This window comes from Callithrix jacchus, chromosome 7 (assembly GCF_049354715.1).
Source record: "Callithrix jacchus isolate 240 chromosome 7, calJac240_pri, whole genome shotgun sequence".
NCBI lineage: Eukaryota > Metazoa > Chordata > Mammalia > Primates > Cebidae > Callithrix > Callithrix jacchus.
The window spans coordinates 85814187-85839948 of NC_133508.1; the positions used below are offsets into that span (position 1 = coordinate 85814187).

Consider the following 25762-nt stretch of genomic DNA (forward strand, 5'->3'; position numbering starts at 1 on the left):
CATGACTATTCAGTCTACATTATTTTTTCTCTATTTTAAAAAATGATATAAGAAGATTTTTATCGCCTGGTTTGTCTGTTAACAATGATCAATAAAAGTGAATGGATATTTGGGTATTTATTGAAAGAGTAGGCTTCTTGAAAATGTAAACTGTGTTACTTCTTTCTTTCCCTCTAGTGATGGCGTAGAGAGGTCTCAAGAAATTCTTATTTCTTTAAAAAGCAATGAAAAAAAGGGGGAAAAGAAACTTCTTATCCCAGAATATCATTGGTAGGCATCACAAGAAGGCAGATTCTATATCAATATAGAGACTCTTTAACATTCAGCTGAGGGGAAAGTAGAGAGGGCTCCCTTACAGAGAAGTACAATATTAGAAGCTTTAGGGGTTAAAGTTCCTATACTTGATGTTAGGTTAGACAAGGAAGACTTCTGATTCCATTTAACACAGATACTCTACGATATCCATGGAAACAATAAGAAAATAATGATAATTATTATAGTACGATTTCCTAATATCTATATAGCATATGACTGTATGTGAGGCTATATACAATGCTATATGCAATGCTGTATCTATATAGCATTGACCATATGCTAGGCCATTCTAAGTACTTTATAACGTATTAACATCTTTATTCCTCTCAACAGTCCTCTGAAGTTATTCATATTATATCAATGATATGAAAATAAAGGTAGAGTCAAAAACCTTTATGCTTAAACAGGGTTTTCATGACTTCCCAGAAGACCCCTGAAAGAAAATGGCACAACACCTGATCCTGCCAGAGACCCAGTAAGATTCCAGGTCCTGGGGTGTGTGCCTTCAAGACTTGGGGACTAAAGGCTGATCCAGCTCTTGGAATAAGGCCTTGTCCTGAGGACATCCACATGAGTGAGGGAGGTCTGTAACTCACATCCTCAGATTCAGTCATGCATGCAGAGTTTCTGAGTAAGCATGCATGTGTGCACGTGCGCACACACTCAGCACGTTCACAAACATACTCTATTATAGCTTCTATCTCATTCTCTCTGTCTGCCTAATGTCATTCTATCTATCCATTATAGCTTCTATAAAATTATATCAATTTAAACATCTTCCTTTCTCCACTATGAGACTGAGCTCACCTTGATGGCAGGTACTATATATTAGTCATCTCTAGTTCTCAAGGACCTATACAAAGGCTTGCATAGATGAGGTGCCAAAAATGCTTATGAATTAGGTAAATATGTTCATGAATAAATAACATCAAGCTTCACTAATATATATACATTGTACTCTCTCCAAGTGAAACTTTAAGTCATTCCCTGAATATATCATATTCTCAAAAACCTCCTTGCCTTTTTAAATGCTGTTCTTTATGCCTACAATTGCTATTTCCATTCTTTTCTACATCATGCATCCTGTATAGAGAAGTGAGGCCTAGCTCAAATGATATTTCCTCTTTGAAGTCTTTGTCAACAACTTCAGGATGAATTAACAGCTCTAAATACTAATTGCAGACACTGCTGTGTTTCTGATTCACCTTAAAATCCTCAGCACTAGCACAGTGTTTGGCCCTGAAGAGGAGCTCAATGTATGTGTGTTCAATGAATGAGCTGACTTATGAGTGGATGAATGATTCCCCTCCCACCTATCATCCTCTCTACTTCCCGTTCAGACCCCTCAACTAAATTCCCAAAGCATTATTTTGGAGGTTACCAGAATACAAGGAAGAAGAGAAGCCCCAGATCAAATGGAGTATGTAAGTTTCTCTAAAACAACAGCATTCTCTAATTCTCTGTTCCTCCTCAGAGCCTTGAAAGACAGGAGCCCTAATTTCCTCTCTAATCAAACAGAGAAATGCAGATAGGAATAAAGGCATTTCAACCCCAGTAGACACAAGCACATTTCTTCAAATTAGCAGAAAGGGACATAACAAAGAATCATTCTTTCCAGACTGTAAGTCTTAAATAAGGCATGCAAAACAAGGGCATCATAAAGTCACTCATATCCCCAAAGGAAGTAACAAATTTTAAGCACCTTCTGAATCCCAATAGCTGTGCTACCTGTTTGATATATACTACTTTCTGACTGTTACACGCATATTCTTCTCACTGTTCCAAGGCTGTGCTACCTCCGATTTATCCAACAATGGCAGTTATAGTCTCTTGGTTCCTTTACTTCATCTCTTCAAGGACTGGAAGCAAACGGGCATGTAGTTTCCCAGGCATATTTGAAATTGAATTAAGATTTCATTCCTTTTCCCTACATGTGGGCAGCTGAATCTCTCATTTGTCATCTATGCCAAGACATGGCCTTTAGTCTATGTTGGACTGGAACAACCAAGGCTGTCACCTAGCTTGAGCCATTTGCCCTCCTCCTTTTCCTCTTTGATGTCTGGCACAGCCAGGGACCTTGGATGGATATCCATATTCTAAATGCACCTTCTCTAAGCAAGCAGGACCCACTCTAATTCTAATCCTTTCTTCCCCCAAATAATTATAATAGTACTCCTGTCACCAGCACATCTATTCTTATATCTCTCCGCACTTTGTCACAGCTAATCTTTTGGTGAGTCACGAGGAGGGGGAGAAAGAGTGAGAGAGTGCTCAGATACAGGCAACATATTTTTACACCAGGTGTCTAATCAGATTATCATCTTATCAGGGGCTGATGGGCACTCAGGGTGGGAGGAGATAGACAGTGCTACATATTGCCAGCTGAATTTTTGATAACAAAAAGATATTGCTCGATTCTTGAATTAACCTTTTTGTCCTACACACCGGATTGTTGATTTTTCAGAGTTTATTTTATATGTAGGGATTTTTTTTTGTCTGTGCCTTCTGGAGAAGGACACCCACACACTGTGGCAGCAGCTGCTTCTATTAATTCCAAGCCATTAAAAAAATTAAAATTAAACCCAATTACTTTGGCTTGTTTAGTGCTGAGGAATAGCTGAGACTGATTATTCCCCCTGGTCATGGACAGCAACAATATTCCTACCTATGGTGGTGGCTGGCAGAATGCCAATGCAGTCAGAAACTCCAGGGACAGGCACCCCATGCAATGAGAGGCTATAAATCACATACTCTATCTTCTCCAATCCAGATTCCTGAGAGGCAGCAAGAAGAGGAAACTGAACAAGGAGCTAGGAGTTGGATTCTAGTCCAATTTCTTGGTATACCCTGTGCCTCTATATAAAATGTGGCTACTAAAATACATCCCGTATTCTTCTTAGGGTTGTTGTGAAACTCTTAGGTGAAAAGAACTGTGTTTTCAAAAGTGTCATTTGCTGAGGTATGGGATGGTACATGATGCAGGATTGAATTCTGGGTGCTCTGGGATTGGGTAGTAGACTATAGCTGCATTGGGTCAGGTTTGCACTAAAGTTTTGTATCCAAATTACTTTATTACATCATGGGTGAAACCATAATCATTCAGGTTGTGAAGTCACTAGACTGGAATCTCCTTGTCACTTTGCATAGAACTTAGCATACAGAGGCACTTGATAAATATTTTGAATCAATGAGTAAATAAGTCAGTCAGTGCTGGGTTTTGAAAGAACAGACAGAGCTGTGCTCAATTCTAGCTTTAGATGTCTTTTAGAAATGCAGTCATTGTACAGTAGAACTAATGTGGTTTCAGGCTCTAATCCATTTCCATTATTAATCAGTCAGGTAACCTGTGCTTGGGTTTCCCAATCTATAAAATGTAAATAGTATTTAGCTTATGGGTTTGTTGTGAAGTTTGGAGACTGGTACCTGACACATACTGAGTGCTCAGTAAATAGTAAATGTGATTTTCATCATGCTGTGTGTGATGAATAGTTGGCATCATGCTCTTTCTTGGTTGAGAACAATGAATTCCAAGTTCACACTAAGTGTGCTTAGGGCATGAAATGAACAGAGCAAATCCAGGTGGGGGCTCAAGGAAAAAGTGAAAATGGATAGGGCCTTAATTTAAATACATGCTTATTAACTAAAACCCATAATAATCTGTTTTCTCTTCTTGACCTTTTGCAGACCCAAAGTAACTAATATCCCCTTTTCAAGGAATGTGCTCTCTCATAAAACTAAGTGTGTCTGAATACAGGAGGACAGTTAACACCTTCAGGTTCCAAATGGTGGTGTGGGAAGTATTCAAAGATGTTTACCCTGCTGTCAGCTTGTTGAACCAGTCAATTGTGCTGTGGCCCATGCTGCAACCTTCAAGATACATGGAGCCTCCAGGTTACTAGTTAGTGGGATCAACAGGAAATGTGGGAAATAATTGGTTAGAAGAATATGAAATATGCCTGGGAAATGAGTGACTGAACAGTTCTGCTTATAGAGAATAGTCTGAATGCTCTTGACACATTTATCCTATGGTGTAATATAAAATTATGCATTTATTTTCTTGTTTAGTTAAAATTCTTGAAAATTTTTTTGTCTGTTACCCTTTCAGCAGCAATGAGATCAAAACTACAAAAGTGTATGTTTCAGAAAAGTTAACTATTACATTTCCATTTCTTATGAAATTCAATGATAAATATGTAACTTACATAAAATATTTGTCAATGTTTATGATCCTGATAGAAATGTACTGATAACATGCCCATATAAAAATCAGAAGACCTCTTATTGTTGCATTGATCCTTTTACCACTGTATCTTTGTTGCTTTGAAATCTATTTTATCAAATGTGAGAACTGCAACTCCTGCTTTTTGTTTATTTATTTATTTTTGCTCTCCATTTGGTTGGTAAATTTTTCTCCAACCCTCTGTTTTGAGTCTTTGTGTATCTTTGGATATACCGTTAGGTTTTGGTTGTATCTTGTGATTGGGGATTTAGTCGATTTAAATTTAGGGTTACTGCCATTTGATGTTAACTGGCTATTTTATCCAGATACATGAGACCCATAACAAGATTTACACTCAACGAGACAGAAAATTAATAAGGATATCCAGGACTTTAACTCAGATCCGGAACAAGTAAACTCAATAAATATTTATAGAGTTCTCCATTTTAAATACACAAAATATTGATCGGCCATTATTAATACCCATTTTTAGAATGAAGCAATATTCCTGTTCTATCTCCCTCTTTTTCTTCCTCCTTCTTCCTCTCCTTCTCTCCTTTTTTTACTTTTCAACATCCTAGTTCCTCACCTCTACTCAATACATTCCTCTGAACACCTGATTCCTTGTGATTCTCCCATCCCACTGAAAAAAAAAAAAAACTAAATTTAATCCCCAGTTAATGGTTTATTTAAAATATAAAGAAAAGATCACAAAACAATATAAAACAAACATCTAGGTCTAGATGCAACCATTGGTGAACACCTGGAAGGATTAAGCAAGGAATAATTGCCTTACACCAATGTATAAAAATATCAAATATAAAATGAACTGAAATGAAAGCACTATGCTTTCCAATTTTTTTTTTTTTTTTTTTGAGACGGAGTTTCGCTCTTGTTACCCAGGCTGGAGTGCAATGGCACGATCTCGGCTCACCGCAACCTCCACCTCCTGGGTTCAGGCAATTCTCCTGCCTCAGCCTCCTGAGTAGCTGGGATTACAGGCACGCGCCACTGTGCCCAGCTAATTTTTTGTATTTTTAGTAGAGACGGGGTTTCACCATGTTGACCAGGATGGTCTCGATCTCTTGACCTCGTGATCCACCCGCCTCGGCCTCCCAAAGTGCTGGGATTACAGGCTTGAGCCACCGCACCCGGCGAGGATAAGACATTTCAAGAAAAGATATTTTCACACATTAATCTTAAAGAAGAATGTAGAGTTCAAAATCCTAATACAAATATTAGCAAAGTTAATTCAATAATCTATTTAAAGAGGAAATGTATCATACTGAGGTTATTTTTATTCCAGGAATGTAAGGTTAGTTTAACATTGGAAAATCAATTTAACATAGCATATTACTAAGAAAAAAAGAAAAATTATGTCATCATTCTGAAAAGCATGGCAAAAGAAGGTTTGAAAAAAAAAATCTCTCCTTTCCTGGACTTTTGGAGTTAGCCTATAAAGTCTAACACAAGGCTTCACATTTATGCCTATTGAACTTGGCTCAACACTTTTAGTCTCTCATTCCAAAGATTTGCTGACGAGCAATTAGGTAACAGTCCCCATCAGCTTGGAAAAAAAAAAATCAGAAGACACCGATCTGCTGAAGAAACATCAATATCTACTTAAACAGTTAATACTTACTTTTAAAAAACTTATGCTAAAATACTACAATTTACACATGTAAAAGCAGAAGTATATAAGAAAAATGATTGAAATTATTCTAGAACAGTCATGTACTCTAAATGAAAAGCCAGACATCAGAGCCATACTACATATAACTTCTGATGTTTAGCTTATTATTTAGAGTACATAACTATTTTGAAATAATTCTGATCACTTCTAATTCCAAGTTCTCTTGGGTATGAAGTGATAGCTGTCAATGTCTTTTCTCAATTAGCAGAAGAACTAAAACCAGCAGTTTTATATCAAAGTCAACAGATGTATCAAATAGAAAATAATGTAACTGAATTCCAATATAATTCAATTATTTTTATCCAATTCATATAACCAAATTCATTCTATTGAACCTAAAATACTCTTAGTAGTACTGATACAGCTTATTCATTTTAAAAAGTTAAACACTGAAGAAAAAAATTGCTTTTTAGGGCAATATGAATACAATTGGTATTTTTTGAAATTGGTGCAATGTACTTGTTAAATCAGCAAACCTATGGAAAAGAATTTATTTTGTATTGGTTTGAGGTGTCTATATAATTCATAACTGGAAGAAGCCATAATTGTCAAAATGTACCCAACAGAACTATACAATTTTTGTATGAAGCTAACATTAAACTACACATGAAAAAATGTTTTTATAAAATTTCAGAAAGGCAGACCACACTTTCTGTTTTTACTGTCTGACATCAATGTGATTTCAGAAATTTTGAGCCTTTATTAAAGGCTCAAAATCAATGCTAATCAACATTGATTTTATACTTTTTCTTTGTTATTGTCAATGAGATCTCTACATTTTGGTTGCATTTTATTCAAAATCAATTAGAAATCATTAATCAACTATTCAATAAATGAATCACCAAAGTGCTTCAGCTTTTAAAGCTTTTATCAAATTGCAATTATTTAAAATAAAGCTTGCAAACAAGAATATATGACAGTTGTCTTTACAAAAGCAAACAAGAAATTGCACAAATTAAATGGTGAAAGCACAATTGAAATATAAGATTAAATTTTGAAATTCTATGATTTTTCTTTGGGATAACAGCTTATTAGCAGAATCTTTTCATGAAGCTCCTACTTTTAATTGGATATTTGTATGTTGTACTGGAGTGAAATGAAATTGAGAAGGCCTTCAATTTTATAATATCTACATTTGGTGAACATTTAAAAGAATGAAGAAGGACCTCATTTGATAAATTTTGTTTTATAAAAAAAAGTCAAAGAAATTTTTCTGAAGAGAGCAAATAAGGATGTAAATGCATAAATATTTGGACTGAAATATTTATATATTTCAATACTAAAAAGCTCATACCTAGGAATGTCCCTTATTTAGAACATTTGCTCTAAGTTTATCAGGCAGGCACCTCAGTACCTATAGAGAAAATGCCTTTTAATTTAAGTATAGTATGTTCCATAAAGAAGAATTAGTTAAATGTGTCAACAGTTTCAAATTTATCTATCATACAATGTAACTCTAAGAAGATTAAAGGCAAAAGCAATGTCATAAAAAACTAAAAATCATGAGAACATATTAGATAAAATATTTTTCATAAAATACCAATGACATTGTGTTAGATATCGGTGTAGCTAAGAAACTGAGTAAAGCATATGAATGTATGCCAAAAATAATTACTTTGATTCTAAGAAAATATTTTTAAACATTTTTGCTTCAATGTACATAAATTCTTATTAATTTTTTCACATTAAATTTTGAAAATAATTATTTTATAAGTCTACTAACATAATAAAATAAATTTTGTTTCAAAAACAATATTTAAAAAAATATATGAAATTTTGTTTTATTTCTCCTATTCACTTTCAGTTGGAATGATAAATTATATGGTCATTCTCTCCAACTGCCAACCTGATTGCTTCTCTTGGATGTCTCAAAATTACCTCAAATTTAACTTAATTAAAATTGATTTCCTGACATACCCCAAATCTGGGCTTTTGAAAGTGTTCCTATCTCAGTGAATAGCTTCTTCATCATCTACATCCAGCCAATTGTATAAACCAGAAACCTGAGTTAACTTTAATGTCTTCCTCTCTTTCACCCTTCAATAAATACTGCCTGTTTTATTTGTCAATATAAAAAATAAATATTGCCCAAGAGCTTCCCATGTTTGCACTTTTCTAGTTCTTGGAGAAGCAGAAGGGGCAAAAAAGCAATTCCATGCTTTCATGAAACTCAAATTCTAATGGGAAAGAGAGATAAAACAAAGAAATTAATGTATAGTATAGTATGAGGTAATGATAAGTATAATGATTGAAAAAACAAGTTAAGGGGATAGAGGGTAATATAGGGACTTTTTAAAATTAGGATGGCCAGAGAGGTGGCCATTTAGTAGAACTCAAAGTAGGTTAATAAACTATACATATAACTAGAAAAACAGCCAGAGAGAACAGGAAGCAGGAATAAGTTTCTTTGTTCCTAAGAATAGTAAGAATGTCAGTGTAAATAAATAGGAATAAGTGAGGAGGAGACTGGCGGAAAATGAGTTAGAAAGTGGGGAAGGGGACTAGATTTGCTTATATTTGGTAAGAGCTTTATCTGGGGATTGGGAAGAGTGAAAGCAAGACAAGTTGGGTAGCTATCATGGCTATCCAGGCAAGGTATAATAATGGGTTAAGTAAAGAAAGAAGCTGTGGAGGGGGTAAGAAGTGAGATTTAGAATCTGTTTCAAAGGTAGTCTATAGGATTTGTTGATGGATTGAATATGAAAATGTGAAAAAGAGCAAAGTCAATAATGATATTAATTTTTTTGCTTGATATCATTTATTGAAATTTTCACATCTCACTAAGGTCTTAAGTTCTCCAAAAGACTCTAAATTTATCTGCCTCCAAAAGATATTTCAAATCTGTATACTTGTCTATATGTCCATGTTTTGGCTAGTTTGCTGAAAAAGTATTCTACTTTGCCCAGCTTCCTTTTTTCTACTCTTCCCCTCTCAGTTCCCTTCTCTGCATAGCCTTTTCAAAGCTTAATTGGGCCAGGAATGATGGCTCATTTTTTGTAAATCCAGTACTTGTGGAGGTCAAAACAGGCAGATCCCTTGAGCTCAGGAGTTTGAGATGAGCCTGGGCAATATGACAAAATCCTGTGTCTACCAAAAAAAAAAAAGAAAAATACAGAAGTTAGTCAGGTGTGGTGGCACAGACCTATAGTCCCAGCTACTTGTGGGGCTGAGGTGGAAGAATGACCTGAGTCCAGAAGGTTGAGGCTGCAGTGAGCCATGATTGGGCCACTGCACTCCAGCCTGGGTGACAGTAAGACCCTGTCTCAAAAAAAAAAAAAAAAAAAAAGAAAGAGAAAAAAAGCTTAATTGGATCACATCACTTCCTAGATTAAAACTCAACAATTTCCAGTTACGCTGGAATAAAATCCAAACACATAACTCTTTTACTTCCTCAGATGCACCCAGTTCAGAGTTCATCTCAAGAGCTTTGAATACTTTTCTTTCCATTCATTCTGTTCCCCACGCTAACTTCTTCCTTTGCCTAGCTGGTTGCTACCTATCTTTTTGTTTTAGTTCACGTGTTATTTTTGCTATCACCACCTAAGTTAGACTCTTCTGTTAATCTCCTTCAGAGCAACTAGATCCTTTCTTCAAAGTATTATCTCAATTTATATTTATGTATGTATTGTGCTTATTTGTTTATAGTTTACATTTCCAACTAGGTTGTAATCTGTATGTGGGTAGGGACAGTATCTGTTTTTTGCTCACTAATGAATAATCTAGCATATGATACTACCTGATACATGGGATACTCACAGTAGATATTTGTTAATTGAATGTGTGAATGTGTGCTGGTGAGGGGATGGTGTCAGAGAGGTAAGAAGGCTGATTGTCTGTGGCCTGCCATTTCTAGGTCCATGATTGGCTAAAGGGTTGCTTGCAGAGTGGGGTAGGGATGGGTATTGTGGTGGAGGGGCTTCTCCAGGAAGCCATTCCATGAGTAAGATTTTGCCCAAGTTTTACATAGTGCTTCTCTCAGAGAAATGATAAAGGATTAGTCATCCATATGAAGGCAACCTTCCTCTTCCTCTACAGTGACAGTAGCCTGCATAATGTTGTATCCTGGTTTGTTTCTAGATTGTTCTTTCTTCTCTTTCCAGCCTGATATGGTTTGGCTTTGTCCTCACCCAAATCTTATCTTGAATTGTAGTTCCCATAATCCCCACATGTCATAGGAGATACCAAGTGGGAGGTAATTAAATCATGGGGATGCTTACCTCCATGCTGCTGTTCTTGTGACAGTGAGTGGGTTCTCACCTCACAAGATCTGATGGTTTTATAAAGGGATTTTCCCTCTTGGCTTGGCACTCCTGTTTCTTTCCATCATGTGAAGAAGGATGTGTTTGCTTCCCCTTCAGCTATGATTGTAAGTTTCCTGAGGCCTCCTCAGCCACGCAAAACTGTGAGCCAATTAAACCACTTTCCTTTATAAATTACCCAGTTTTGGGCATTTCTGAATAGTAGCCTAAGAATGAACTAATACAGTAAATTAGTATCACAGAGAGTGGGGCACTACTGTTAAGAAACCCCAAAATGTGGAAGTGACTTTGGAACTGGGTAACAGGCAGAGCTTGGAAGGGTGTGAAGGGCTCAGAAGACAGGAAGATATGGGAAAGTTTGGAACTTCCTAGAGACTTGTTGAATGGCTTTGATCAAAATGCCAATAGTGATATTGACAATGAAGTCTAGACTGCCCTATTCAATTTCAGACTTGCACAGGGCCTGGAGCCCCATTGTTTTGGCCAATTTATCCCATTTGGAAGGGGCATATTTACCCGATGCCTGTACCCCCATTGTATCTAGGAAGAAACTAACTTGCTTTTGATTTTGCAGGCTCGTAGGCGGAAGGAACTTTCCTTGTCTCAATTGAGACTTTGGATCTGGACAATTGGGTTAATGCTGGAATAAGACTTTGGGGGCTGTTGGGAAGGCATGATTATGTTTTGAAATGTGAGAACCTGAGATTTGGAATGGGCCAGGGGAAAAATGATGAAGGTTGGGTGTGTCCCCACCCAATCTCATCTTTAATTGTAGTTCCCATAATCCCCACATGTTGTGGGAGGGAACCTGTGGTAGGTAATTGAACCATGGGGGTGGTTATCCCCCTACTGCTGTTCTTGTGATAGTGAGTAATGGTTTTATAAGGCACTTTTCCTTCTTTGCTCAGCACTTCTCCTTCCTGCCATTATGTGAAGAATGTGTTTGCATCCTCTTCTGCCATGATTGTAAGTTTCCTGATGCCTTCCAGCCATGTGGAACTGAATCAATTAAACCTCTTTCCTTTATAAACTGTGCAGTCTGGGGCATTTCATTATAGCAATGTGAGAACAGACTAATACACAGCCTCATGAGATAAGAGCTTTTAATCAGGAATATTCATTGTCACTGAGCCCTAATATGTGAGGAGCCACTGTGAGATCTTTCAGCTTATAAACATAGAGCTAAGCCTGGTTACTAAGAGGGGATAGGGCAGTGGTGCTGGTTGTTAAGATCTCAACATAATCATCCCCAGCACAAAGTGGTTACAGATTATTCACCTGCACACACTGAGTGGGGTACTATAGGCTAGGTATAAACAAGGTTGAGGGTGCTCAATAACAGACAAACATAGGAAAATAGAAGAATCTAGAACACTATCTGATTTATAATCTCCCTGGAACCGTGTCCTCTCTCCACTTTCAATCCCAGCTCAGGGAATGCTTGTTCACTGAACTAAACCCCCAGTGGAAAGGATGAAGAATAGATCATGAGAGTAGATTCAAGTGATCTGGAGTATAAGCAAGCCAGGAAATGGCCTAAATTCCAGGTTGTCAAATCCAGGGAGCTTAGCCAAAAAGTAATGTGAAAAATGAGTTGGTCCAAAAACTAGGTTTCCAAACTCAGTGGGAGACAGCGGATGAGAGATAATGAGGTTGGAGCCGAGACTGAGTCAGCAGTTGAGGAAGTAGACTGCCAAGGGGAAGAATGAGGAGGGGAAGAGGCATAAGTAGCCAATGACTTTCAGCTCTCCTGGGGGCGAATGTACAATCACAGTCTGAAGTGGATGAAGGTGTGATCAGGATCAGGGAGGGGAGTAGGATTACTTAGCAGAGATGACATACCATGTTCCAAGCCAGGTCATGCAGAAATTGTTCTCTCTTACTATGATAAAAGGAATCAGCAGTGAGGGCTAACCTACCAGGATAGATATATGGGGAAGCAGATGAGAATCTTGAGGTGATAACCCCTTGGATGTCAGTCTCCAGAGAGCAGGTGAGGAAGCCATGCCCAATCCATTGTTCTATGTGGAAAGTTACAATAATTTGATGACCTATAGGTGCAGAGGAATGGTAGGCTATGAGGTGTGAAATCTGGGCTGGAGAGGCAAAGCACCGACTGAAGAATGATATGGCACAGCCCTGGGATGTCTGATACAGAAAAAGGAAGTCTTACCTAATGATACCAGAAGAATTACTGTAGTAGTGTGACCAGCAGGTTTGATTCAGCAACAGGCATCAGATGATCAAGGTCAGAACAAGTAGAGAGTTTGGAACTGAGATTGACACAGAAGTCAGAGGTAAGGACAAAACAAAAGCCCACAATACAGGTAAAAGGCCAAGTTAGGTCAAGACAGTTGTGATTCTTGGAAAAAAGTCCCAGAGATAGAAGGAGCCTTCATCTTGTTGGCAGAGCCTCTTACTGTCTGTAGGATGGGACTAAGGCCCTGATATATCTAGGAGTAAGTCCACCAGTAAGCTGAATTGTCAAACTGCAGGAGCCTACCAACACTTAAAGTCTCTAGAGCAGGGCTCCCTAAATCCTGGGGCCATGGCCTGTTAGGAACCAGGCCACACAGCAGGAGGCGACTAGTGGACAAGCAAGCATTACTGCTTAAGCTCCATCTCCTGTCAAATCAGAAGTGGCATTAGATTCTCATAGGAGTGCGAACCCTATTGTGAACTGTGTGTGCAAGGGATCTAGGTGGCACATTCCTTATGAGAATCTAATACCTGATGATCTGAGGTGAAACAAATTCATCCCAAAACCATCCCCACATCCCCAACCTTCATCAATGGAAAAACTGTCTTCCATGAAACTGGTCCCTGGTGCCAAAAAGGCTGGGGACCACTGCTCTAGAGATTCTTTATACATCAACGGTTACTTATATTTGGTCTCACTTCCTCTAGGAGGTCCTCCTTCCACTTAGATATAGTTATGCCCACTCCTCACGCTGTCTCAGCCCCATGATCCCTTTAATACCCTATCTTAACATGAATCATAAAGCATTATGGCTTACTATTGCTCTTCTTTGTTCCATTAGAGTAGGTCCATCTTTCTATTGCACAGCACGATTCCCTAGTTGCTAATCCACGTCTGGTACAAAGTAATCACTAAGTACATAATTTGAATTCATTGAATTAATGAGTGCATGAATAAGACTGTTAATAAGATAGGGAGAAGCAATAGATAAGGTTGAAAGGGAAGTAAGGATGTAAGCCATGTTGTGAAGTAAAGATTTACCCCCAAAGAAAGGAAGAGATACAGAGGATTTTAATCATGTTTTCAATGACCCTTTATGCACAAAGGCGATTGGCACCCAAGGTGGCACCACCGATACCCAGTTAGTCTATTCCTTTATAGAGTAGTAACCGGTTGAAATGCTGATTCAGAGGAGTCAGTTGTGATATCCTGGCCTTCATCATATGCAAGAATGCCTCTCAATCAGTTTCTCAGTGCCCATCATCTGCCTGTGAATGGTACAGCTTCCTTTCTACATCATTGATCTTCTCACAGTGAAAAGCTTTCAAACTTCAGTAGACTTACTAATCTTAGAAACTCTGAATTCATGCATTTCACAACCTCCTACTTTTCAGGGTTATTATGTTAATTAAAATAATAACATGGACTCGGAAAAGAGCTTTTGGTAATTGAAATGAGTAAATGAACTCATCTACTAGCTTCCTAAAATTTGGGAATCAGTAAAGGAGACAAGGAACTTTTTTTTCCATATGAGAAATGCATAATTGTTCTTTGAAAGATATTGTTTGCAATCTATTTGGGAAGTCTATTAACCCTTTATACTGACATATCTGTACACTTTTATAGAGATAGAGAACTTTAAGGATCACCTAGTGTAGTGTCTTTCAACCATTTTCAGCTAAAAAATGCTTTCTTTGTTAAAAAAAAAACTAGGAGAGACACAGAATATGCAAAATGAAATAAACAGGTAAATAGAAGTTAGATGGCAAGAGACACAGCAAAGGGGTCGGGGGGTAGGCTTGATCTGGCTCAATCTGTTTTATTTTACAACTGAATCCTATAGACATAAATGACTAGGCCAAAGTCACACTAGAGTTTAGAAGCAGAACTTGAGAACTGCTCTTCCAATTATATTAGTTTGTTCATTCATCTAACAAATAATTATCAAGTACTAATCTTGATGCTAAAGATAAATGAGTTTATAAAATGAGGTTTCTGTTTTTATGGGCAAGAACAAACATACAAATATATATGGCAGGTGCTGACAAGTGATATGAGAAAATAAAAGACAGCATAAGGTAATAGAAAGTAAAAGAGAGGATAGTAGGTTTGTTACACAGGGTCGGGAAGAAAGACCTTTCTGATGAGGTAACATTTGAATAAAGAGAAGAAGTAGGCCTATTGGATTTCTGGAGGAAGACAGTTGCATGTGGAGGGAATAGCAAGGGCCATTGATGTTTCCCTGTTGCTCTTGTTCCTCTAGGACAGAGCACCTGCTAGGTGCCAGGAACTGCATTAGCCATTTTACATCATAAAGTTTCAGAGCAGTAGTGAGAACAGAGATACTAAAGCCAAACAGATCTGGTTTTGAATCCAGGTTTTGCCAGGCATTTATTTATGCAATATTGGGCAAGTGTCTTATCCTCTTACACCTTCAATTTTCTGATTTGTAAAATGGGAATGATAATATTTTTCTCACGTATTTATTTGAAGCATCTAATAATAAAATACAGGTAAAGCTCTTAATATAAACACCAGTAGGCTACAGTTGGTAGCTGTTAGTATTGTTCACTTTTTTTTTATATGAACAAAAAATTATTGTTGTAGTGGATGTTAGTAAATTTTGGCTGCTCCACATCTATTTCCTCTTCTCAATAGCAAATCGTTTATTATGTTTAAATGACTCCTTCTCTATTGGGTATACTTTGGTGAGGCCACAGTTACAAGGACTTACTACTATTCCATGCCAAAGCACATGCAAATCAGATAGGCCCTCCACGGAATCTGTATCTTCAGTGGAGAGAAAATAAGGAAAGACTTGGTGTACCTTAATGTTTTTACCAGATTGTTAGACCTAAGGGCTACTTCTGTGGCTTATTCTCCCTGATACTAAAGCTCTTTGGTTACTTCTCACTCTCAGTCTAGGTCTCTACTTGCCATTGATTCTGTCAGTTCTCAGTATCCTTCAAATGCATTTCTTTTGTCTAAGTTAAACAAAATAGATTTCTATTCTTATCAATTAGAGAAATTGTATCTTATACACTTATATCTAACCAAAATAATTGGAGACAATGAAAACACCAGCATAATACATATTTGCCTTTAAATAATTGGAATTATGTTTTAAAGCAATAATGCTGAGAAAGAAAATTTGAATTTTATGTATGGCCTTTGTACTAATTTACTTATTTGAAAAGCAATTTCTCCAAATAAAAAACAGGAAGATTATATTAAAAACAAAGCAAAACATGATTAAACTAACTGATTCTAAAAGGATCTTACTAGAATTGACGTTTTAGGATTCCAAAGTCTATAAGGTTTTAATTCTAAGAATTTCATTATAATGTTATTAGTTTAATAAGTTATCTTCAAAACTTTAATCAAAGGCCAGTAAGAAAAAATTTTCAGGTCATATTATAACTTCAAATCACACCATGTAGGCAGCTGCCTATTTTACCTCTCCGTAGGAGTAACTCAGACATTCAATTGCTTTTTTGGTTGAATAAGAAATAGAATGTGGTAGGAGAGATGTGATGCATCCACTGAAAGATGTCATTTAAGATCACAGAGCTAATCAATGGCAGCTAGACAGAAGCTTCGATACCAGAGGCTGACATTTAAACAAAATACTATCCTGCCCCTATGGACATGCTAAATAATGGGGACTCACAGGAGACATAGGTGGGGTGAGATAAAGAATCAGGGTGATTCCTGAAGACAGTGGCTTCAAACTGAATTTTGACAGTGGGACAAAATGTAGTTTTATTCAAATGAAAAGAAAGACTTCTCAGACAGGGGTGTAGTATATGCAAAGGAGCAGAGATGAGTATACACAATGTATTCAAAGTAACTGAGCACTGCAGCTGAAGCATACGTTTCATGTGGGAATAATTGGTGAGAAGTCTAGAGAGGAGTCTGAACCAAGTTGCAGGGAATGTAGTGGGATTTGAAGGTCAGACTAATGAGTATCAGCAAGCAACTGTACTATCCATATACTCTATTTTCTCCAGAGTAGAACATTGCATCACTTTTCCTGCATTGCTTCTGCATCCTCCGTCTTGCCTAAAAGGGCACCAAAGAAAGTTGATCTAGAAAATGTTATCAAGGCTCCACATAGTGAACTTTTGAGAAGTGTTAGCTAAAATAGAAGAAAAGACTAAGATTCCTTTTCCAGGCAGGACTATTGAATAGCAGCCAGCTTCTTAACAGAAGCATTCACAACCAGCCCAATCCTTTCTGAGAGAGTTCTAGGAGGAATCCTAGTTTTAGGTGTGGAATTTGGGAAGAACATGGGGACAGTGGTGTTGAGTGTTAAAGAGGATCGTTCTGACAGTAGGGTGTTAGGGTCCTTCTCCTTAAACTGATCTTCTGTCTTGAAGCATAAGAATGAAAAAGTGGGAGAACAACCCAGGAATGAAGCTCGCGGTCAATGCGTGGAAGGGGTGAGTCAGGGCCGCATTTCCAGACGGATCTTTGTTGCCCACAGAATGGGGAAATTCCTAGGTATAGAGGAGATGCGGGATGCCAGGCAGAGGTTTTGGCTGGCGCAGCCAGCAGCTGGTGCAGTGGCAGCCCGCGCTGTGGCAGCGCTACACAGCGGTCCGCACAAAGCGCGCTCATCTGGGTGCCCTGTTGGGCTGGCAACATGAGACTTGGGAGGGCTGAACTTGAGACTGAATGGGACTTGGACAGTGAGCCAGCCCAGGAGATTCCAGGGTGACAGCATTTGGGGTAGCGCAGTGGGACAAACAAAACGGCGATTCCAAACGCTCCCCATGGAGGGGTTCCCTGAGGCCGCAGCTTCGTGGGGGAGGGGCGCCTGCCATTACTGAGGCAAACCGCCCCTACTGAGGTACACGCCCATTGCTGATGCAGCCTGCTGTTGCCGAGGCAACCCGCTAAAACAAAGAGACGCCACCGCAGGGTGTAGCACGTGGCAGCAGGGCGGAGACTGCAGCAGAAGGGCAGAGCCTGCAGAAACAGGGCGAACCTCACACCAGCAGGGCGGAGCCTCGGCAGGCAAATAGTGACTAGACTGCCTCCTAGCTGGGCAGGACAGCATGGCGGACACTCACAAAGAAAGCCCCAAACCCCCAGACAGAGCATCTGACAAAAAGAGGGTTTTTTTTATGAGTTATGTTGCAGCAGAACTAAACATAGCAGCCTAACAGCCCTGAATGAACAACAGAGCTCACAGCTCAGCACTTGAGCTCCTACAAAGTACAGACTGTCTCCTCAAGCAGCTCCCTGACCCCTCTATATCCAAAAGACTGACATTTGGCAGGCATCATCCTGGGACAAAGATAGCAGAAAAAGAAACGGGTAGCATTCCTCACTGTGCCACAGCTGCTAGAGGTGCACCCCAGACAAGCAGGGCCTGGAGTGGACCTCAGCAGTCGTACAGCGAAGGGGCTAGGCTGGTAGAAGGAAAACCAAGTAACAGAAATACTTCATCATCAACAATCTGGGTGTCCACTCAGAGACCCAATCGAAAAGTCAGCAACTACGCAGACGACAAGCGGATAAACCCACAAAGATGGGAAGAAACCAGCGCAAAAAGGAGGAAAACACCCGAAACCAGAACACCTCGCCTCCTAGAAAGGACCAAAACTCCTCACCAGCAAGGGAGCAAAGCTGGACGGAAAATGACTGTGACGAAATGATGAAATTAGACTTCAGAAGGTGGATAATGAGAAACTTTTGTGAGCTAAAAGAACATGTATTAAATCAATGCAAAGAAACTAAGGAACTTAAAAAAAAATATGAGGAAATGATAGCAAGAATGGATAACTTAGAGAGGAATATGAATGAATTAAAGGAGCTGAAAAACACAATACGAGAACTTCGCGAAGCATGCACAAGTTTCAATAGCCGAATTGACCAAGCAGAAGAAAGAATATCTGAAGTCGAAGACCAACTCTATAAAATAAAATGAGAAACCAAGATTAGAGAAAAAAGCGCAAAAAGGAATGAACAAAGTCTCCAAGAAATGTGGGACTATGTGAAAAGACCTAATCTACGTTTGATAGGTGTGCCAGAAGGGGACGAAGAGAATGAATCCAAGCTGGAAAATACTCTTCAGGACATCATCCAGGAAAACTTCCCCCACCTAGCAAGACAGGCCAACACTCAAATGAGGGAATACAGAGAACACCACAAAGATATTCTGCAAGAAGAGCAACCCCAAGGCACATAATTGTCAGATTCAACAAGGTTGAATTAAAGGAGAAAATACTAAGGGCAGCCAGAGAGAAAGGCCAAGTTACCCACAAAGGGAAGCCCATCAGACTCACAGAAGATCTCTCTGCAGAAACACTACAAGCCAGAAGAGAGTGGGGGCCAATACTCAACATTCTTAAAGAAAAGAACTTTCAACCCAGAATTTCATATCCAGCCAAACTGAGCTTCAGAAGTGAAGGAAAAATAAAATCCTTTGCGAACAAGCAAGTACTCAGAGATTTTGTCACCACCAGGCCAGCTTTACAAGAGCTCCTAAAAGAGGTACTACAAATAGAAAGGAACAACCAGTACCAGCCATTCCAAAATCACACTAAAAGTTAAAGAGCATCAACATAATGAAGATTCTACAACAACTAACAGGCAAAACAGCCACTTAGCATCAAAATGGCAGTATGAAATTCACACATAACAATATTAACCCTAAATGTAAATGGACTAAATGCACCAATCAAAAGACACAGACTGGCAAATTGGATAAAAATCCAAAACCCATCAGTGTGCTGTATCCAGGAAACCCATCTCACATGCAAGGATACACAAAGGCTCAAAATAAAGGTATGGAGGAAGATTTACCAAGCAAATGGAGAGCAAAAAAAAGCAGGAGTTGCAATTCTCATCTCTGACAAAATAGACTTTAAAGCAACAAAGATCAAAAGAGACAAAGAAGGCCATTACATACTGGTAAATGGATCGATAAAACAAGAAGAGCTAATGATCCTAAACATATACGGACCCAATGCAGGAGCACCCAGATACATAAGGCAAGTTCTTAGTGACTTACAAAGAGACTTAGACTCCCACACAATAATAGTGGGAGACTTTAACACTCCACTGTCAATATTAGACAGATCAACAAGACAGAAAATCAACAAGGATATCCAGGGCTTGAACTCAGACCTGGAGCAAGCAAACCTGATAGACATTTACAGAACTCTCAACCCCAAATCCACAGAATATACATTCTCAGTGCCACATCACACCTACTCTATAATTGACCACATAATTGGAAGTAAAGCACTGCTCAACCAATGCAAAACAACAGAAATCATAACAAACAGCCTCTCAGACCATAGTGCAATCAAGTTAGAACTCAGAATTCAGAAACCAACCCAGAACCGCACAGCTTCATGGAAACTGAACAACTGGCTCTTGAATGTTGACTGGACAAAGAATGAAATGAAGTCAGAAATAAAGAAGTTCTTCGAAACCAATGAGAATGAAGACACAACATGCCAGAACCTCTGGGACACATTTAAAGCAGTCTCTAGATGAAAGTATATAGCAATAAGTGCCCATATGAGGAGAATGGAGAGATCCAAAATTGACACCCTATCGTCAAAATTGAAAGAGCTAGAGGAGCAAGATCAAAAAAACTCAAAACCCAGCAGAAGACAAGAAATAACTAAGATTAGAGCTGAACTGAAGGAGATTGAGATACGAAAAAACCTTCAAAAAATCAATAAATCCAAGAGTTGGTTTTTTGAAAAGATCGACAAAATAGACAGACCACTAGCCAGATTGATTAAAAAGAAAATAGAGAACAACCAAATAGATGCAATAAAAAATGATAAAGGGGAAATCACCACAGATTCCACAGAAATTCAAGCCATCATCAGAGAATATTACAAACAACTCTATGCACATCAACTAGTAAACCTGGAAGAAATGGATACATTCCTGGACTCCTGTGTCCTCCCAAGCCTAAGCCAGGAGGAAGCTGAAACTATGAATAGACCAATAACAAGGGCAAAGGTCGAGGCAGCAATTAAGAGCCTACCACACAAAAAAAGCCCAGGTCCAGACGGGTTCACAGCTGAATTCTACCAGACACACGAAGAGGAGCTGGTACCATTCCTTCTAAAACTATTCCAAACAATCCAAAAAGAGGGAATACTTCCCAAATCACTTTACGAGACCAACATCATCCTGATACCAAAACCCGGCAGAGACCCAACAAGAAAAGAAAACTTCAGGCCAATATCCATGATGAACATAGATGCAAAAATCTTCAATAAAATATTGGCAAGCCGAATGCAACAGCAAATCATAACACTTATTCACCATGATCAAGTAGGATTCATCCCGGGGATGCAAGGCTGGTTCAACATACGCAAGTCTATAAAAGTAATTCACCACATAAACAGAACCAAAACCAAAAACCACATGATTATCTCAATTGACGCAGAGAAGGCATTTGACAAAATTCAACAGCCCTTTATGCTAAAAACCCTCAATAAACTCGGTATTGATGGAACGTATCTCAAAGTAATAAAAGCTATTTATGACAAACCAACAGCCAATATCATAGAGAATCGGATAAAACTGGAACATTCCCTTTGAAATCTGGCACTAGACAAGGGTGCCCTCTTTCACCACTCCTATTCAATATAGTTCTGGAAGTTCTAGCCACAGCAATCAGGCAAGAAAAAGAAATAAAGGGTATTCAAATTTGAAAGGTGGAAGCCAAATTGTCTCTATTTGCAGACGACATGATAGTATACCTAGAAGACCCCATTGCCTCAGCCCAAAAACTCCTGAAACTGATAAGCAACTTCAGCAAAGTCTCAGGATATAAAATCAATGTGCAAAAATCACAAGCATTCGTCTACACCAATAACAGACTTAAGGAAAGCCAAATCAAGAACGAACTGCCATTCACAATTGCTACAAAAAGAATAAAATACCTTGGAATACAACTCACAAGGAATGTAAGGGACCTCTTCAAGGAGAACTACAAACCACTGCTCAAGGAAATCAGAGAGGACACAAACAGATGGAGAAACATTCCATGTTCATGGTTAGGAAGAATTAATGTCGTGAAAATGGCTATACTGCCCAAAGTAATTTACAGAATCAACGCTATCCCCATCAAGCTACCATTGACTTTCTTCATAGAACTGGAAAAAACCACCATGAACTTCATATGGAACCAAAAGAGAGCCCGAATAGCCAAGTCAATTCTAAGCAAAAAGAACACAGCGGGGGGCATCACACTACCGGATTTCAAACTATACTACAAGGCTACAGTCATCAAAACAGCATGGTACTGGTACCAAAATAGAGATATAGACCAATGGAACAAAACAGAGGCACCGGACGCAACACAACATATCTACAACTATACAATCTTTGATGAACCTGACAAAAACAAGCAAGGGGGAAAGGATTCCCTGTTTAACAAATGGTGTTGGGAAAACTAGCTAGCCATTTGCAGAAAGCAGAAACTGGACCCCTTCCTGACACCTTACATCAAAATTAACTCCAGATGGATTAAAGACTTAAACATAAGACCTGGCACCATTAAAACCCTAGAAGGAAATCTAGGCAAAACTATCCAGGACATAGGAGTAGTCAAGGACTTCATGAACAAAACACCAAAAGCATTGGCAACAAAAGACAAAATAGACAAATGGGACCTAATCAAACTCCACAGCTTCTGCATGGCAAAAGAAACAGTCACTAGAGTGGATCGGCAACCAACAGAATGGGAAAACATTTTTGCAGTTTACCCATCTGACAAAGGGCTGATATCCAGAATTTACAAAGAACTCAAACAGATTTACAGGAAAAAAACAAATAAGCCCATTCAAAAGTGGGCAAAGGATATGAACAGACACTTTACCAAAGAAGACATATATGAGGCCAATAATCATATGAAAAGATGCTCATCATCACTGGTCATCAGAGAGATGCAAATCAAAACCACATTGAGATACCATCTCACGCCAGTTAGAATGGTGATTATTAAAAAATCTGGAGACAACAGATGCTGGAGAGGATGTGGAAAAAAAGGAACACTTTTACACTGTTGGTGGGAGTGTAAATTAGTTCAACCATTGTGGAAGACAGTGTGGCGATTCCTCAAGGCCTTAGAAATAAAAATTCCATTTGACCCAGCAATCCCATTACTGGGTATATATCCAAAAGACTATAAATCGTTCTACTATAAGGACACATGTACACGAATGTTCATTGCAGCACTGTTTACAATAGCAAAGACCTGGAATCAACCGAAATGCCCATTGATAATAGACTGGATTGGAAAAATGTGGCATATATACACCATGGAATATTATGCAGCAATCAGAAATGATGAGTTTGTGTAGTTTGTAGGGACATGGATGAACCTTGAGAACGTCATCCTCAGCAAACTGACACAAGAACAGAAAATGAAACACCGCATATTCTCACTCATAGGAGGGTGATGAAAAATGAGAACATATGGACACAGAAAGGGGAGTACTAAACACTGGGGCCTATTGGGGGGAAAAGTGGATTGCCAGAGGAAGGGGGTGGTGGGGAGGGATAGCCTGGGGAGAAATGCCAAACCTGGGTGAAGGGTAGAAGAAAAGAAAAGCACACTGCCATGTGTGTTCCTACACAACTGTCTTACATGCTCTGCTCATGTACCCCAAAACCTAAAATCCAATAAAAAATTAAAAAAAAAAAAAAGAAAATCAACAAGGATATCCAGGGCTTGAACTCAGACCTGGAGCAAGCAAACCTGATAGACATTTACAGAACTCTCAACCCCAAATCCACAGAATACACATTCTTCTCAGCACCACATCACACGTACTCTAAAATTGACCACATAATTGAAAGTAAAGCACTGCTCAACAAATGCAAAACAACTGAAATAATAATAAACAGCCTCTCAGACCATAGTGCAATCAAGTTAGAACTCAGAATTCAGAAACCAACCCAGAACCGCACAGCTTCATGGAAACTGAACAACTGGCTCTTGAATGTTGACTGGATAAAGAATGAAATGAAGTCAGAAATAAAGAAGTTCTTCGAAACCAATGAGAACAAAGAGACAACATGCCAGAATCTCTGGGACACATTTAAAGCAGTCTCTAGAGGAAAGTATATAGCAATAAGTGCCCATATGAGAAGAATGGAGAGATCCAAAATTGACACCCTATCGTCAAAATTGAAAGAGCTAGAGGAGCAAGATCAAAAAAAACTCAAAACCCAGCAGAAGACAAGAAATAACTAAGATCAGAGCTGTACTGAAGGAGATTGAGACACAAATAGCCCTCCAAAAAATCAATAAATCCAAGAGTTGGTTTTTTGAAAAGATCAACAAAATAGACAGACCACTAGCCAGATTGATTAAAAAGAAAAGAGAGAACAACCAAATAGATGCAATAAAAAATGATAAAGGGGAAATCACCACAGATTCCACAGAATTTCAAACCATCATCAGAGAATATTACAAACAACTCTATGCACATCAACTAGTAAACCTGGAAGAAATGGATAAATTCCTGGACTCCTGTGTCCTCCCGAGCCTAAGCCAGGAGGAAGCTGAAACTATGAATAGACCAATAACAAGGTCAGAAGTCGAGGCAGCAATTAAGAGCCTACCACACAAAAAGAGCCCAGGTCCAGATGGGTTCACAGCCGAATTCTACCTGACACACAAAGAGGAGCTGGTATCATTCCTTCTGAAACTATTCCAAACAATCCAAAAAGAGGGAATCCTTCCCAAATCATTTTATGAGACCAATATTATACTGATACCAAAACCCGGCAGAGACCCAACAAGAAAAGAAAACTTCAGGCCAATATCCATGATGAACATAGATGCAAAAATCTTCAATAAAATATTGGCAAGCCGATTGCAACAGCAAATCAAAAAACTTATCCATCATGATCAAGTAGAATTTATCCCGGGGATCCAAGGCTGGTTCAACATACGCAAGTCTATAAACGTAATTCACCACATAAACAGAACCAAAAACAAAAACCACATGATTATCTCAATTGACGCAGAGAAGGCATTCGGCAAAATTCAACAGCGTTTTATGCTAAAAACCCTCAATAAACTTGGTATCGATGGAACGTATCTCAAAGTAATAAAAGCTGTTTATGACAAACCAATGGCCAATATCATAGTGAATGGGCAAATACTGCAAGCATTCCCTTTGAAATCTGGCACTAGACAAGAATGCCCTCTTTCACCACTCCTATTCAATATAGTACTGGAAGTTCTAGCCACAGCAATCAGGCAAGAAAAAGAAATAAAGGGTATTCAAATAGGAAAGGTGGAAGCCAAATTGTCTCTATTTGCAGACGACATGATAGTATACCTAGAAGACCCCATTGCCTCAGCCCAAAAACTCCTGAAACTGATAAGCAACTTCAGCAAAGTCTCAGGATATAAAATCAATGTGCAAAAATCACAAGCCTTCCTCTACACCAATAACAGACTTAAAGAAAGCCAAATCAAGAACGAACTGCCATTCACAATTGCTACAAAAAGAATAAAATACCTAGGAATACAACTCACAAGGAACATAAGGGACCTCTTCAAGGAAAACTACAAACCACTGCTCAAGGAAATCAGAGAGGACACAAACAGATGAAGAAACATTCCATGTTCATGGTTAGAAAGAATTAATATCGTAAAAATGGCTATACTGCCCAAAGTAATTTACAGAATCAACGCTATCCCCATCAAGCTACCATTGACTTTCTTCACAGAACTGGAAAAAACCACCATGAACTTCATATGGAACCACTAGAGAGCCCGCATAGCCAAGTCAATTCTTAGAAAAAGAACACAGCAGGGGGCATCACACTACCAGATTTCAAACTATACTACAAGGCTACAGTCATCAAAACAGCATGGTACTGGTACCAAAACAGAGATATAGACCAATGCAACAGAACAGAGGCATCGGAGGCAACACAACATATCTACAACCATACAATCTTTGATAAACCCGACAAAAACAAGCAATGGGGAAAGGATTCCCTGTTCAACAAATGGTTTTGGGAAAACTCGCTAGCCATGTGCCGAAAGCAGAAACTGGACCTCTTCCTGA

General features: G+C 38.7%; 1 protein-coding gene across 22 annotated transcripts in view; it reads right to left on the reverse strand.

Moving 5' to 3' along the window:
* Positions 1-25762, reverse strand: part of LOC100393071 (BEN domain-containing protein 5) — a 1596666-nt gene that overhangs the window by 579824 nt on the left and 991080 nt on the right. Inside the window, exon 1 of one of the 22 annotated variants that reach the window (XM_078331675.1) lies at positions 2981-3444. The exons of the other annotated variants lie outside the window; for them this stretch is intronic. The gene's annotated coding sequence lies outside the window, so the exon portion shown is untranslated. Of the gene's footprint in view, positions 1-2980; positions 3445-25762 lie in introns of those variants that run through there. 22 annotated transcript variants of the gene reach the window in all.